Here is a 15,681-nt window from a genome sequence, read left to right as displayed (position 1 = left end):
GTAATTCCTGCCAATGCATTAATATATATGGCCGGATTCATTTATTCTTTCTCTAGGGTTGGTTTCTGGTGTATATCCTCTTCTTTTGAAATTTCTTGTTCTTTTCTTCCTCCTCTTCACAATCTATGTGAAATAATTTTTTCTCATCACTCTTATGACCTTTAGTGTATTTGCTATCACAACTGTGACAAAGCCCTTTTGCTATTTTTTCTTCCAATTGTCGTGGTGTCAACCTTGTAGGTTGTGGAAGGCTCGAGGAAGCAACACTTCCATCTTTATAGTTGTGAGTGGTTAGATTCCTTGTTGCCATAATTTTGCTTTCAATTTTTCTTGCCAACTTGAATGCCTGCTCCAATGAATCAAGTTCCCAAAGATGAACCTCATGTTGGATGCTATCCTTTAAAGTCCTTATGAACATATCAATCCTATGCTGCTATGGAATATCATTTACCCTTATATTCAATTTTTGGAAGTCCTCAATGTGCTCCACCATTGAACCCTTTTGTTTGAGATTTATCAATTGGCTAAAGAAGGTGTTGCTCTTTGTATCCTCATAATGTGATATCATTTCCTCTATAAAATTGACCTAGTGACAATTTGTTTACAAGATCAAAGCCATCGATACCATACAAATTGATTGGGTTACAAATATAAAGTTTCAATGTGTACCTTTTGTGGGTTTTGCACATTATGGAGATCGAAATATTGCTCCATCTGTAGTATCCATGTTACGGGATCCTTGCCGTCAAACTTCCTCATATCTATATTTGGAATGTGGTGGGTCTTCAATCCAATGTTAGAGTATATGAAATCATGATTAACATTTCTTTTATTCTCATCATGAGTTTCCTTTACTACCCTTTCACCATTAGGAAGCATTTCTTGTAGCAACTTTGTCAAATCTATCTTCAAATCTTCCATGTTTCCTTTAAGTTTTGCTTCTATACCATTGATCTTAGCTTCCATGCCTACCATCTTAGCTTCCATTCCATTCTTTAAACTATCCATCTTAGCTTCAGTTACTTTTTGTGAGAGGGAAATTTGTTGCACTTGGTCTCATAATTTTGATATATCATGTTGCATTTCTTCCTCTTCTCCATGTGTCATAGTAGATATTTTGGGTTCCTTACTAGTTATTGTTGGAAATAATACTAAGAGGGGGGGGGGTGAATCAGTATTATCAAGTTCTTTTCAATCTATCTTCCTTATTTATACTTTGAATAATTCTTCAAATATTGATCATTACTTTGTATGTCAGTATCATAAAATAATGAGCAGGAACAAGAAAAGCAAATAGTCACACAAAAGAACACCAGATATAAGGTGGAAACCCAATGTGGGTGAAAACCACCTGCTGTAATATGTCTCTATCTTCTTTCAATTAGAAACTCCTTTTACAATGACTTTGTACTGGTGCAGTCCTTTACCAGTACGCAGGCTACAACCTGCAAAGAGCTACAACCCTCTCTCGTTCTCCAGCTTCTCCTGGAAGGGAGCTACAACCCCCTTAGCTCTTGTACTAGCCAAGATACTAGTATGTAGGTGCTGGCCTACTGAAGGCTACAATCTTCTCTTTCTTCCAGGGACCACGTTTCATAAATTTTCAGACTAGATCCATGAACATCAATCATCAAGTATATCTGCATCAAACAATCTCCTTTTACCAATTAGCACTGAATCAAGTAAACACTTCTCTGACAGCGGTACCCAGAACACAGTAACAGTAACCACACACCAAATTCTGAACCCAGAATACTACAACAATAGACAGAGGCAGCTAGATCATAATTTAAAGATATACGCTACTTCAACAACCTGAAACCTGCGTGCAGATCTATAAAGGATAATTCCTTCTTTCAAATATTCAGGCAATAATTAACCCAGATTGTCAGATTTATAGATCAAGCATGCGCCTCATATAACAGATCAAAATCATGCAAAGATACTATTATTCAAGCATAAAGATTATGACCCATCAATAGAACTTATCCTTCTTTATGCGCTAAGGTTCCTCCTTCATTCAGATCCAGATCTGCACCATAACCCAATCACAAATATTTCAGATCTCGCACTTATTAGATATTCAATTTATTCAATTATGCTTTGCCAAATGATCTCCTTCCTCTTTTATAGTCTTAGGCCTTCCACAATACCACGGTCCAAAACCATAGGATCAAAAAGCTGTAGGACTAATACCATGAACCAACCATGAAAGTGCGTGAACTTTTCTCTTCATGAAAGGGACTTTTCTCTGCATGAAAGTGCGTGAACTTTTCTCTACATGAAATAAACTTTTCTCTGCATAAAAGTGCGTGAACTTTTCTCTACATGAAATAAACTTTTCTCTGCATAAAAGTGCGTGAACTTTTCTCTACACGAAATAAACTTTTCTTTGCATATAAGTGCGTGAACTTTTCTCTACACGAAATAAACTTTTATCTGCATAAAAGTGCGTGAACTTTTCTCTACATGAAATAAACTTTTCTCTGCATAAAAGTGCGTGAACTTTTCTCTACATGACTTAAACTTTTCTTTGCATATAAGTGCGTGAACTTTTCTGCACTATAATTTATCATCTGAGATGAGTGGGTTGCCATCAAGTACAACATATGTATCATAATGCCAACATTCTCCCCCTTTGGACTTGATGGCAACAACAACCAATCACTCTCCCCCTTTGACATCAAGGGCAAAGGGTTATGCTCCCCTTAAGAACATGCTCCCCCTGACTATAAACCAAATCTGCAAAGAAGAACCATAATCCATCAAACACCATAAATGACCATGAAAGAGATAGAGACGTATTGCAACAATATTCAAACCAGCATCCATGATCTCCTTCTGTACTTCCTCCATAATGCCAACAATGCATGATATGCTCCCCCTGAACCTGTGCCATTCGATCTTTGACCAATCTGCAACCTAGCACATGTACGCATATACTTCAGATGAACCTTGCGTACAACCAACAATCAGAAGAGATTCAACAACAAGATGATGCATCAACAACCCCCAGCTTTTGCCTGAGGTATTCAAAGGTCTCCCTAGGCAATGGTTTGGTGAGTATATCAGCAACCCGTTCCTTAGAAGGAACATACTCCAACTTGACCTTTTGTTCAAGCACTTGTTCCCGGAGAAAGTGATACTTGATTGGTATGTGCTTGGCTTTTTAATGCATGACTGGGTTCTTTGAAATTCTGATTGCACTTGTATTATCACATAAGATGGAGATGGGTGGTGTACAAGTGATTTGAAAATCCTGCAAGGTCTGCATCATCCAAAGGAGTTGAGTGCAGCAAGATGCAGCAGCAACATATTCTGCTTCAGCTGTAGACAAGGCAATCGAACTCTGTTTCTTGTTGAACCAAGATACTAATCTGGAACCCATAAAGAATGCACCACCACTTGTGCTCTTCCTGTCATCCACGCTTCCGGCCCAATCTGCATCAGTATAAGCATGAAGTGTGAGATCTGTATCTCTAGGATACCATAAGCCATAATTTTGAGTCCCTTGAAGATATTTGAAGATTCTCTTTACTGCCTGAAGATGAGTTTCCTTTGGATTTGCCTGAAATCTTCCAACTATTCCCACTGCATGCATGATGTCTGGTCGGGTACCTGTCGAATAAAGTAGACTTCCAATCATAGATCTGTAGGTTGGTTGATGTACTGCTGCTGATTCATCATTTGCACTGAGGCTACATCCTGTGACCATGGGTGTACATACTGGTTTTGCATCTTCCATGCCATATTTCTTCAAAATCTGCTTGAGATACTTGGTTTGAGACAAGAAGATCCCTCCTTCCTTTTGTTGGATTTGCAGGCCAAGAAAATATGTCAATTCTCCAAGCAAGGACATTTCGAATTCCTTCTGCATCACCAAGGAAAAGCTTTGACTCATAGATTCTTCATTGCTGCCAAAGATAATGTCATCTACATACACAACAAGTATTAACAATTTGTCATTTTCAATTTTTATATAAAGATTGCTATCTGCTGATCCTTTTGAAAAACCTTGTTGATGAAGATACTTGTCCAAACGATAGTACCAAGCCCTTGGAGTTTGTTTAAGACCATAGAGAGCCTTTTTCAGTCTGCATACAAGATTTGGATCATTTCCAAGAATGAAACCATCTAGCTGCTCAATGTATACTTCTTCTTCTAAGTCTCCATTCAGAAAGGCTCATTTCACATCCATTTGAAATACTTTGAACTTTTGAAAGCTTGAGAGAGGAAGGAACATTCGGATGGCCTCAAGTCTTGCAACAGGAGCAAAAGTTTCCTCAAAATCTATTCCTTCTTGCTACGCATACCCTTTACAAACAAGTCTTGCCTTGTTTCTAATTACTTCCCCATTTTCATTCAACTTATTTTTGAAGACCCATTTTGTCCCTATAACATTCTTATCCTTTGGTCTAGGAACCAACACCCAAGTGTTGTTCTTTTCGATCTACTCAAGTTCTTCATCCATTGCTTTGACCCAACATTCATCTTTGCATGCCTCTTTTACATTTTGTGGTTCAGTGGAGGAGAGCAATGCCAAATAGCTTGAAGCTTCTGCAATTGTTCTTCTTGTTTGTACACCTGCTTCTTTCTGCCCCAAAATCTGAGATTCTGGATGATTCTTCTCAACGTACCGGGATGGAGTATTCTCTTCTATCCTTATCTGTTCCTCTGGTGCTTCTTGAGGTTCTTCTTCTTCATCATTCTGTCTTTGAGGGTAGTCTTCATCTTCTTCGATATTTACATGATTTACTTGCCAAGGAATGTATCCCTTTTCATCAACCACTACATCAATGCTGTCAACAATTCTTCCAAGTCTTTTATTGTAGCACTTATATGCTTTGCTGTGTGGAGAATAACCAAGAAGAATGCCTTCATCTGCTCTAGGTTCAAGTTTGCCAAGTTTCTCATCAGTATTCTTAATATAGCATTTGCTCCCAAAGATTTTGAAGTGCTTTATGGAAGGAGTCTCACCATACCAGAGCTCATGAGGAGTTTGAGTGCTGTTCACTCGGACATTTGTTTTGTTGAGAATAACAACCACAGCATATGCGGCTTCACCCCAGAAAGTTGCGGGAGTTCCGGACTCATCCAGCATAGCACGAGCCATTTGTTGGACTGTTCTGTTCATCCTTTCCACCACTCCATTTTGCTGAGGAGTTTTAGCTGTAGAGAATTCTCTTATTATCCCATGTTCTTCACAGAAATCGAAAAATTCATTTGAGGTAAACTCCCCACCTCTGTCAGACCCGAGGCACTTAATTTTGTAACCTGATTCATTTTCAACCAAGGCTTTGAAGGATTTGAATTTCTCGAATGCTTCGTCTTTGTGCTTCATAAGTCCTAACCAAACAAACATGGAGAAATCGTCAATGAATAATATCAAGTATTCTTCTCCTCGAGGTGTCCTTTTCCTAAATGGACCACATACATCTGTATGGACTAGCTCAAGAGGCATGCTAGCTGATCCTTCCTTCTCTGGAAAGTTAGTTCTGGTTTGCTTTCCAAATTGACATGATTTGCATATGGTGTTGTCTGGAATTTTGATATCTGGAAGACCACGAACTGCCTGATATTTGCATTCTTTCCTTATTTGTGAAAGACTTAGATGCCCCAACCTCTGGTGCCATAACCAGTGTTCATCATCCTTGCTCAAATAGCATTGTTGTTGTCCTTCTTCAAATATGTATAGATTATTTGGAGTTCTTCTACCTTTGATCATTGTTTCACCTGTATCAAGATCACGAACACGACATCCGTTTGATCTAAATATCACCTCGGTTCCTTGATCACACATTTGGCTGACACTTAGAAGATTATGCTTCAATCCATAAACATACTAAACATTTCCAGCTTTGACCTTTTCTTTTAACTGAGCAGTGCCTTTTCCTTTTATAGCTGCAGGAGTATCATTTCCAAAAGAGACTTTCTTTCCCTTTTCTAAAGCAGAATATGATTCAAGTTTTTATTTATCACCTGTCATATGTTTCGAACATCCACTATCAATGTACCATAGATTTTCTTGTCCTTCTGCATAAAATGCTATCCCACATCTTTTTGTTTGTGGTTCCTTTATTCTCCATGTTCTGGTGCTTGAGGCTTGTTCCTTTGTCTGTTGAAACCTGCTCCTGCATTCAGAATCTTCATGACCAAAGTTATTGCAAATAGAACATTCAACTTCATTTTCAAGAGCCGAAAAGTTGTTATAGGTCCTTTTTGTAATCCCGATCATACTTCTTTGTTTTTGAGCTTCTCTAGTCATGATTGTTTTATATGAAACACATTGAGCTGCTTTGTGACCAAAGTTATGGCAAGAGAAACATTGCCCATTGAAGAAACTTCTGCGATTATCAAATCTACCGGCCAAATGATTGTAATTTCTATTGTCATCCATTCTTGAAGCAAATTGAGAAGATTTTACCTGTGGTTGGTTGTAGCTTTTGTTCATCCTTAAGACAGATTGCCCCTAGTTTACTTGATAGTCTTTGTTCGTTCTTGATGTAATTCGTCCCTGCTTTACCTGGTGATCTCCATTATGCTTTTGCTCATTCCTTCTTGCTGCATCAAGATAACTCTTTGAGGTGGATGCTTGTGATGTTTCTCCATTATACCCCAGACCTGCCTTGTTTAGCGGAGAACGTTGTACATTGATGATCTCATCCAAAGTTTCAGATCCTTTGACAAAATTAAGATTAATAGCCTTTGTTTTCTCAATTTCTTTTCTAAGGCAAACAATTTCACCTTCTAACTTTTCAAGATATTTTTCTTTTTCATCAATTTGAAATTGTAGAGTATCAATGATCATATTCTTTTCTTCTATACATGTCTTAAGTCTAGAAATCTCTTCATAAAAACTATCCACATCTATAGCATCCATGTAATCATCATCTTCAAATGCCATTAAAAGTTTATAGTCATTACCTCGTTCATCTTCATCACTATTTGATAGACCATCACTGTCTTCATGAGTATAGTAGCTTTTCTTATTTACATTCTGTTTCTTGTTCCATCTGGCAGGTTCCTTTCCTTTGTCAATCTTATCCTTATGAGGACATTTGGTAGCATAATGACCTACTCTTCCACAAGCAAAGCGTTTAAAAGGTAGCTTACCTCTGAACCTTCCAGTACCCCGTTGAAGATTTCTGACAAAATTTGATTCTTCTTCTTCTTCTGGCACACGACTTGATTCATAGTAGTCTCCTTTGCCTGAAGCCTTAAAAGCAACTTCTCTCCTGTCTGATGGACCTCCTTTTCTCATTTCATAAGCAGTTAGAATTCCATGTAGCTGAGACATAGTAAGAGTTCGTATATTTTCCTTTTCTTCTATTGCAGACACTTTAGATTCAAACTTGGGGGACAATGATCTTAGGACTTTTTCAACCACAACAACCTCTTTTATTTCTTCACCCAAGTTTTTCATACAATTAACAATCTCATCTACCCGAAGGAAATAGTTAGCCACACTTTCATCATTATACATTCTGAGATTCTCATACTGAACCCTGAGGGTTTGAAGTTTTGCACGTTTTACCTGTTCATCTCCTTCGTAGCTCAAAACAATCTTGTCCCATATTTCTTTTGCGGATTTATATTGCATAACCTTCACGAATTTAGATTGAGATAGACATCCTAGAAGAGTATTAACCGCCTTTGCATTTGTTTCATATTTCTTCTTCTCAGCTGAATCTGTAGGAGTAGCTAATGGAAAAGTATACCCTGTTTCTATAATGTCCCATACTTCTGTACCCAGAGATTGAAGATAGGCAGTAACTCTTACCTTCCAATATACGAAGTTTGTTCCATCAAAAATCGGTGGCCTGATTGATGCTTCACTCTTGTAGTTGCTCATGATGTTAGATCTTCCTTCAAGCGATCAAGCTTCTTCAGAAGGACCTGCTCTGATACCAATTGTTGGAAATAATACTGAGAGGGGGGGGGGGGGGGGTGAATCAGTATTATCAAATTCTTTTCAATCTATCTTCCTTATTTATACTTTGAATAATTCTTCAAATATTGATCATTACTTTGTATGTCAGTATCATAAAATAATGAGCAGGAACAAGAAAAGAAAATAGTCACACAAAAGAACACCAGATATAAGGTGGAAACCCAATGTGGGTGAAAACCACCTGCTGCAATATGTCTCTATCTTCTTTCAATTAGAAACTCCTTTTACAATGATTTTGTACTGGTGCAGTCCTTTACCAGTACGCAGGCTACAACCTGCAGAGAGCTACAACCCTCTCTCGTTCTCCAGCTTCTCCTGGAAGGGAGCTACAACCCCCTTAGCTCTTGTACTAGCCAAGATACTAGTACGTAGGTGCTGGCCTACTGAAGGCTACAACCTTCTCTTTCTTCCAGGGACCACGTTTCATAAATTTTCAGACTGGATCCATGAACATCAATCATCAAGTATATCTGCATCAAACAATCTCCTTTTCCCAATTAACACTGAATCAAGTAAACACTTCTCTGACAGTTGTACCCAGAACACAGTAACAGTAACCACACACCAAATTCTGAACCCAGAATACTGTAGCAATAGACAGAGGCAGCTAGATCATAATTTAAAGATATACGCTACTTCAACAACCTGAAACCTGCGTGCAGATCTATAAAGGATAATTCCTTCTTTCAAATATTCAGACACTAATTAACCCAGATTGTCAGATTTACAGATCAAGCATGCGCCTCATATAACAGATCAAAATCATGCAAAGATACTATTATTCAAGCATAAAGATTATGACCCATCAATAGAACTTATCCTTCTTTATGCGCTAAGGTTCCTCCTTCATTCAGATCTAGATCTGCACCATAACCCAATCACAAATATTTCAGATCTCGCACTTATTAGATATTCAATTTATTCAATTATGCTTTGCCAAATGATCTCCTTCCTCTTTTATAGTCTTAGACCTTCCACAATACCACGATCCAAAAACCATATGATCAAAAAACTGTAGGACTAATACCATGAACCAACCATGAAAGTGCGTGAACTTTTCTCTTCATGAAAGGGACTTTTCTCTGCATGAAAGTGTGTGAACTTTTCTCTACATGAAATAAAATTTTCTCTGCATAAAAGTGCGTGAACTTTTCTCTACATGAAATAAAATTTTCTCTTCATATAAGTGCGTGAACTTTTCTCTACATGAAATAAACTTTTCTCTGCATAAAAGTGCGTGAACTTTTCTCTACATGAAATAAACTTTTCTCTGCATAAAAGTGCGTGAACTTTTCTCTACATGAAATAAAATTTTCTCTGCATAAAAGTGCGTGAACTTTTCTCTACATGAAATAAACTTTTCTCTGCATATAAGTGCGTGAAATTTTCTGCACTATAATTTATCATCTGAGATGAGTGGGTTGCCATCAAGTACAACATATGTATCATAATGCCAACAGTTATTTCCATTTTCTTTCTTTGGGTCATTAATTAATGATAACTATTCTTCACAATTCCCTTTTAATCACTTCAAACTATTTTCTCAAACAAAGTTAATGCAAATTAAAAAAAAAAAAAAAATGTGTAAAAAAAAAACTACACATTTTTTTTTATTTTTTTTATTTTTTTTCACTTTATAGGAGCTAGATATTGAATCTGATTTATCTTTGTAGTTTCAGATATCCAAGGTCTAAAATTGCGTCATGTTTTAGCCCTATGATTCCTATTTCCAACCCATGAGTTTTATCGAGATTCGATTATCCAAGAAAGAGTTATGCCCAATCTCCCACGATGACCTGATTATAGACTAGTTGAGTGGAGCGAACTTGTACGAATCGCCACATGTCATTGTTTCAACCTTCAGCCCTAAAAATGATACCCAAAAAACTACACTCCATCCTATTTCTGTCACTTTTTACGAAATTTGAATATGACACTCAAAGAGAAATTTATGATGATTTTTCCAAGGTCACCTCTTTGAAATCAAATTCTGGATACTGCAAAAACCCTAACTTCCTCGGATCATATCTCCATAAATATAGCGAGGCAATATCTAAAATCCGTACATGAGGTTCACCAAATTTCGGCTCAAATGGGATTTAATTTCAACTTCTGAAGCTTTGTAGAAAAAAATTATAGCGAAAATTCCACGATGACCTATTTGAAGCAGCGAAACCCTAGAATCCAAACCTCTGATACCAAATGTTGTGCAACTAGCTCACAAAATAGAAGAAGAGATAGATCAATGACTTCAAAATTAGCCTTTTCGAGGGGGAAACCTCCTTTTCATTACACAAATGAACAATTCTTGGATGATACAATTGACAAAACCTCCTTTCTATATATAGGAGTCTAAGGAGTCACAATAAAATTAGAGCCGACATAACAATACTAATGTAATGACACAACAATAACAATAGTGGGATTTTATGGGGCACAATAATAACAATATGGGGACAACATGGGCACTAGTATTATAGGGACCTAACATATGAAGATGGTTTTCTTCAAAAGTGATCCTTGACTCCAAAGACAGGGATATCACCTTTAGTCTTTTGATGATGCCAACAACTCCTTTCTTCTTGCTTTCCTTGGATGAGTATACTTCAAGATGCTTTTATTTGATGATTTCTTCAATTCAAGTAGAGTTAGGGTATTTTGAGGTCTCCTTACTTGTGATGATGATTTGAACGAGGATCCCAAGAATGCTTTAGTTGTGGACTTCTTCTTTGATCGATATAGGGTTTTAACACTTCCTTCAAGATGATGATGTAGCCTTTGTCTTCAAAATTCCTTGGAGATGAGAGGATCTTCTTGATTCTTTGAGAGCTTGAGTTTCCCTTGTTGATTTGACCTTCCTTGACTTGCTACCTTAGCTCTGATTCCATGTTGAGAAATCTAGGGCAAAGAGATGAGATGATTTCTCTAGTAACGATAACTTGTTGTAAAGACTTTTTCACTTTTCTTAATTAGATTCTTCTTGACTTAATTATGATTATGTGTTAATATTTATTAAAAAACTATCAAAACATAAATAAGAATGAGATAAAAGGACACAAGGTGTAGGCTATTAGCGAGGGCCAAAACCTCTCCAAGCTTGAGAGGAAAACCCAAACAAATTCTTCTTCTTATAATATCTTCAATTGACGAATTCCAAGACCTAGACCCTTGACAAATAAAATCCTCCAAGATCAAGTCAATGCTTGCCTTAAGTAAAATTCAACTTGATGTTGCTTCATTCTTAACCCTTGATCTTGTAATCCTTGTCTAAAATTTTCAGCCCTTTCTTCCTGCAATTATTAGCTTCTTGAATATGACTGCAATCTTCGCAAGTATGGACAAAACTAAGGAAAGTCAAACGCTTTTCCTCCTTCGCTTGACTTGTGATAAATTATTTATCAATTTGGCTTGCAATGTAGGTCCTTTCATTGGCTTATTTCAACCTCCTTGCGATGATTGTACTTCTGATTAGTTGCAAAAGGAAGAGCCCTAATCTCTTCACATGTGTGAGCTGAAATAACCCAAAACATATCCAAAAATTCCTCCGACCTTCCTTCCTTCTTGTCCTCCTCTTCTTAGCTTGACTTGATGCTACTTCTTGATCCCTTTTATCGAACTTGTGAGTGAGTGAAGTGTGTTCCTTGAATGAGGTCGAGTGTCATATATATAGGCTTCCAGTCACTTGATATTAGGCTGACTTGTCACTGTCTTAGGCCGACTTGTTGCTAGTGAAGGCCGACTTGATTGTTAGCACTTGACTTGATCTTGGAGGGTTATTTTGAATCAAATAATTTCTCTTTTACAATATGTAACATGCCCAAACGGGTCTTCAATACATGACAATGACTCAATTGACTTTATGACTTAATGACTAATCCTAATAGCTCACAATGAGAGCTAGATCTATAAAAATAAAATTCCTTAAGCATGAAACCCATGTCAAGCATAGAATAATTTTATTTTTCTTCTCTACATTAACTACTTAAAATCATGATTACACATGTCATTATGAAGATCGAGCATAGTTACATATTTCAACATTTTTAAGTGGCTAACCCTTCCCGAACCAATTATGAGATGGAACAATATATATTGCATCCCTATTGAGCGTGAGAGAACTTGAAGGTCCTTCTCTTTTAAAGGGACTTTGGTTTCCTCAAGAGAAAGGCTAGAATATTGGTTACCTATGTGTGAGAAAGATAGAAGTTTGAGGTTGGATTTTTAGGTTTAAGTGAGTGAGGAGAAGTTATTTAACCAAGTGAAGTTGAATAGTGTCCTTGTGCCTATTGAAAAAAGTTTTCATTGATGTCAAAGGTTGTCCAAATGAAAGAGAAAGTTACATATTCAAATAAAATACTTCAAAATATTGTTTTCGATTTTTTATGCCCCATTTGGAAACCCTATCTTTGAATGTATTTTTACTCCATTAACCTAGTCCAAATCAAAGCATAGCATATATGGTTGGAAAGCTTATTATGAGACTACTTCAACAGTATATAGAAATCCCTCTAACTCCTCATGAATGAGGAGAAATGAATTTTTGAATATTCACTATACATTTTGTTAGTTGCATAACAATGGACAAGTTGCCCCCGTCTAGACCCCAAATGCACTATAAATAGGCACGAGAAGGGGCGTTGCAAGTCACGTGCTCCATCAAGTTTGGATCTGGTTAAACAAGAAAAGAAAATAAAGAGTTACGAGGTTCATACCTCATGAACTAAAAGTGGAGAGAAGTTTGTTTGGAGAAATTTTCTAGGGAAGGATTTTGGCACATTTTTTAAGGGTTTTTGGCTTATTCTGCAAATTTTTCTTGGCTTATTTTGGAAGAATTTTTGGCACAATTTTTGAAGGTTTCTAGTCCTAGTTAGAAGGCTAATTGAAGACCCATTCTTGAGGGCCGAATTATGTCCTCTCTGAAGTCCAAATTTCAAATATGTGTAGAGGTCCAAATCCTAGTCCATTTGAAGGTGAGTTTTAAGTCTATTTTCGAAGATCTGACATTGTTCTTTGTTGATGAGGTTGAACCTTGTGAAGCAGGAAAAGTTCTAGAAACCGAGTTCTGATTGCTTGAGGCTAAGTTAGGTGCATTAAAGTCTAGGTGTAAGTCCTAGTTTGGGGCTTGTTAACACTGAGTTTTATTGAGAAGGAGGTTGAGTTCAAGGATCGTTTGTTAAGGGAAGTTATGTTGCGAAGAAGGTTGCGTTTGGGAAATTGAATGCTTGTGTGAAGGATAAAGGAGCAAATTCCAGAAGGGTATAATTTCCTTGACTAATATTAACTCTTGTACAAGCTTTAGTGCTAATAAATCAAGGAGTTGGTGCTTCCTTTCAGTTGGTGTTGATAAACCAAGGAGTTGACGATTCCTTTAACTTTATGTTAATAAAAAAGAGAGTTGGTGCATCCTTTCAGTTGGTACTAATAAGTTTGAATGTGCTTTTTATATATATTAAGAAAAACATTCTACGATTTCCTCTAGCTTTTGGCTTCCTCGTAAAAATCTCTATGATTAGTATATTTATGTCTTATATATATATATATATATATATATATATATATATATATATATATATATATTAATTTACAAGTTTTTGAAGTTAAAATTTGTTAATACTGATTCACCCTCAGTCTCAATATTGGTGAATATTCGAACAATTGGTAGCAGAGCCAGTTCCTTCAGAGAAAAGTTTGACCACTGGAAGGTATATCTCAATAATACTCGTGGAAAAGAAAGTAAGATAATCCAAACATGGTTTTCCATTGTTTGATGGACAAAATTATGCCTTTTTGGATCATAAGGATGAGATTGTTCTTACAAGTAGAAAGAATTGATGTTTGGCAAGTTGTTCTAAATGGATACAAGGTACCAACCTCTACTCCAGTAGATCTAGTTGGAAGAAGACTCTATGAAGGTAATTTAGGCTATGTATGACATTCTAGGAGGGTTGACAATATCAAAATTTGTCAAGGTTATGCATTGTGAATCAACAAAGAAAATCTGGGACAAGCTCAAGAATATATATGAAGGAGATGAAAAGGTCAAAGGGGCCAAGCTTAAAACTTATAGAGGATAGTTTGAACACCTAAAGATGAAGGAAGATGAAGACATTGGAAATTACTTTCTCTAAGTTGATTAGATCGTGAAAAATATGAGAGAAGATCACATATAGAGTCATCATTCAAAAGATACTAAGATCTCTCCCAATGATATTTTATTCTAAAATATCGGCTTTAGAATAAAGACACAACCTATGTAATAGCCCTGGTAAAAAGTTCATGTAATAAAAATTCATAAAGGAAAAATAAGACCATGGGAAACAAACACTTATTCCAAGTTGAATGTTGGGCAAAGATATCCTAGTGGGCATCATTGGATGTGTGTTTTGTCTAAGGAAAATTGGCAAAGGCTAAGGCAAAAACATTAAAAGGAAAAAAGGTTATTTTTGGCACATTTATTTATGAAAATAAAGGAAATTAGGTGAAAAGTAAGGTGAAAGGTAACAGGTTGTATGTGAGGAGGAAATTGAAGGAAAATAATGGAAAATTAAGAAATTAGAGGCCTCATGCATAAAAAGGCTTCTGAGACCCAGTTCATGGATTTTGTCAAGTTCAAGTTTGGATCTCTCTTATTATTCTCTCTCTCTCACTCTCTTGGTCACTTAGAGTTTTTTGGAGCACTTCAGTTTGGAGCAAAGGAAAGGAAAGGAAAAGCAAGCAAGGAACAAAGAAAGGAAAGTAAGATCAAGCAACTTCAGCAGGAATACTTGCAGGTAACCTTTTGCATGTGTCATTTCCTAGTTGGTTTAGAAACGCATGGCTTTGCATGTCGATGTATGGTTCTATTGTTCTCAGTGGCATGGTTTTTCCAGGTTATGATAGTGAATTTCAACCTAGCCTAGCATTTTTCTGGATGTCATGGTGTTGGGATGTTTATTTCAGTTTTTGAGCTTTGGTTTGCCAAATGGATTTCAGAATCTGGGGCAGAGGTGGTCACAAGTTACATTCCTAAAGGCCTAGGAATCCCTTGACTAGTTTTGGAGGGATACACGGTAAAGCATGAGGGAGAAGTCTTGGTTTAGGGCCTAGTGATCTAGGTTTGGATTGCGGTAAAGCATGAGAGACTGGTCTTGTTTTAGGGCCTAGTGATTCGGGATTGCATTATGGTAAAGCCTGAGAGACAAGGAGACACAAAATTCCTTAAGGATAGTGATGGATTCCGGATGGCATTCCAAGTTTTGTTCGGTTGTGATCAGAGCACCGGTATTGGTGTGATCATAGTTGGATGAGGGTGGAGGTGGTTTAACCTCTTGATCCCCTTGATTATTCTTGGGTTGGTTGTTCTATGAGATCCCACATTCATGCTTGGAATGTGGCACGGGGATGACTAGCTAAAAGAGAGATTTAGTTCAACCATGTTTATGGTCGGGTGGTACGTGGAAGTCCCGAACCTGATCGAATTTGCCTATGATTAATAAAAGATAAGTTCTCTTTTGCACAGAATTATATGTGGATTTAATGGTTGTCATATCTCTGATATTTATATGGTTTTATGTTGGTTATAAGCATGGTTGAATGACTTGTTTATGTCATGGTTATTTCATATATTTACTTGTATTTGTTAAATGAATGGATTCAAGACCTAATTGATGATGTAGATGTTCAATGGAGAAGGAGGTGATCCTTATGGTTATGTTTCATAAGTGGTTTCAATCATTTATGCTTTGTCTTGT

This window comes from Pinus tabuliformis, chromosome 7 (assembly GCF_031772625.1).
Source record: "Pinus tabuliformis cultivar Carrire ecotype Pingquan chromosome 7, CPIR1, whole genome shotgun sequence".
Taxonomy (NCBI): Eukaryota; Viridiplantae; Streptophyta; class Pinopsida; order Pinales; family Pinaceae; genus Pinus; species Pinus tabuliformis.
The sequence above is the reverse complement of the archived record's forward strand: the minus strand, read 5'-3'. Positions refer to the sequence as shown.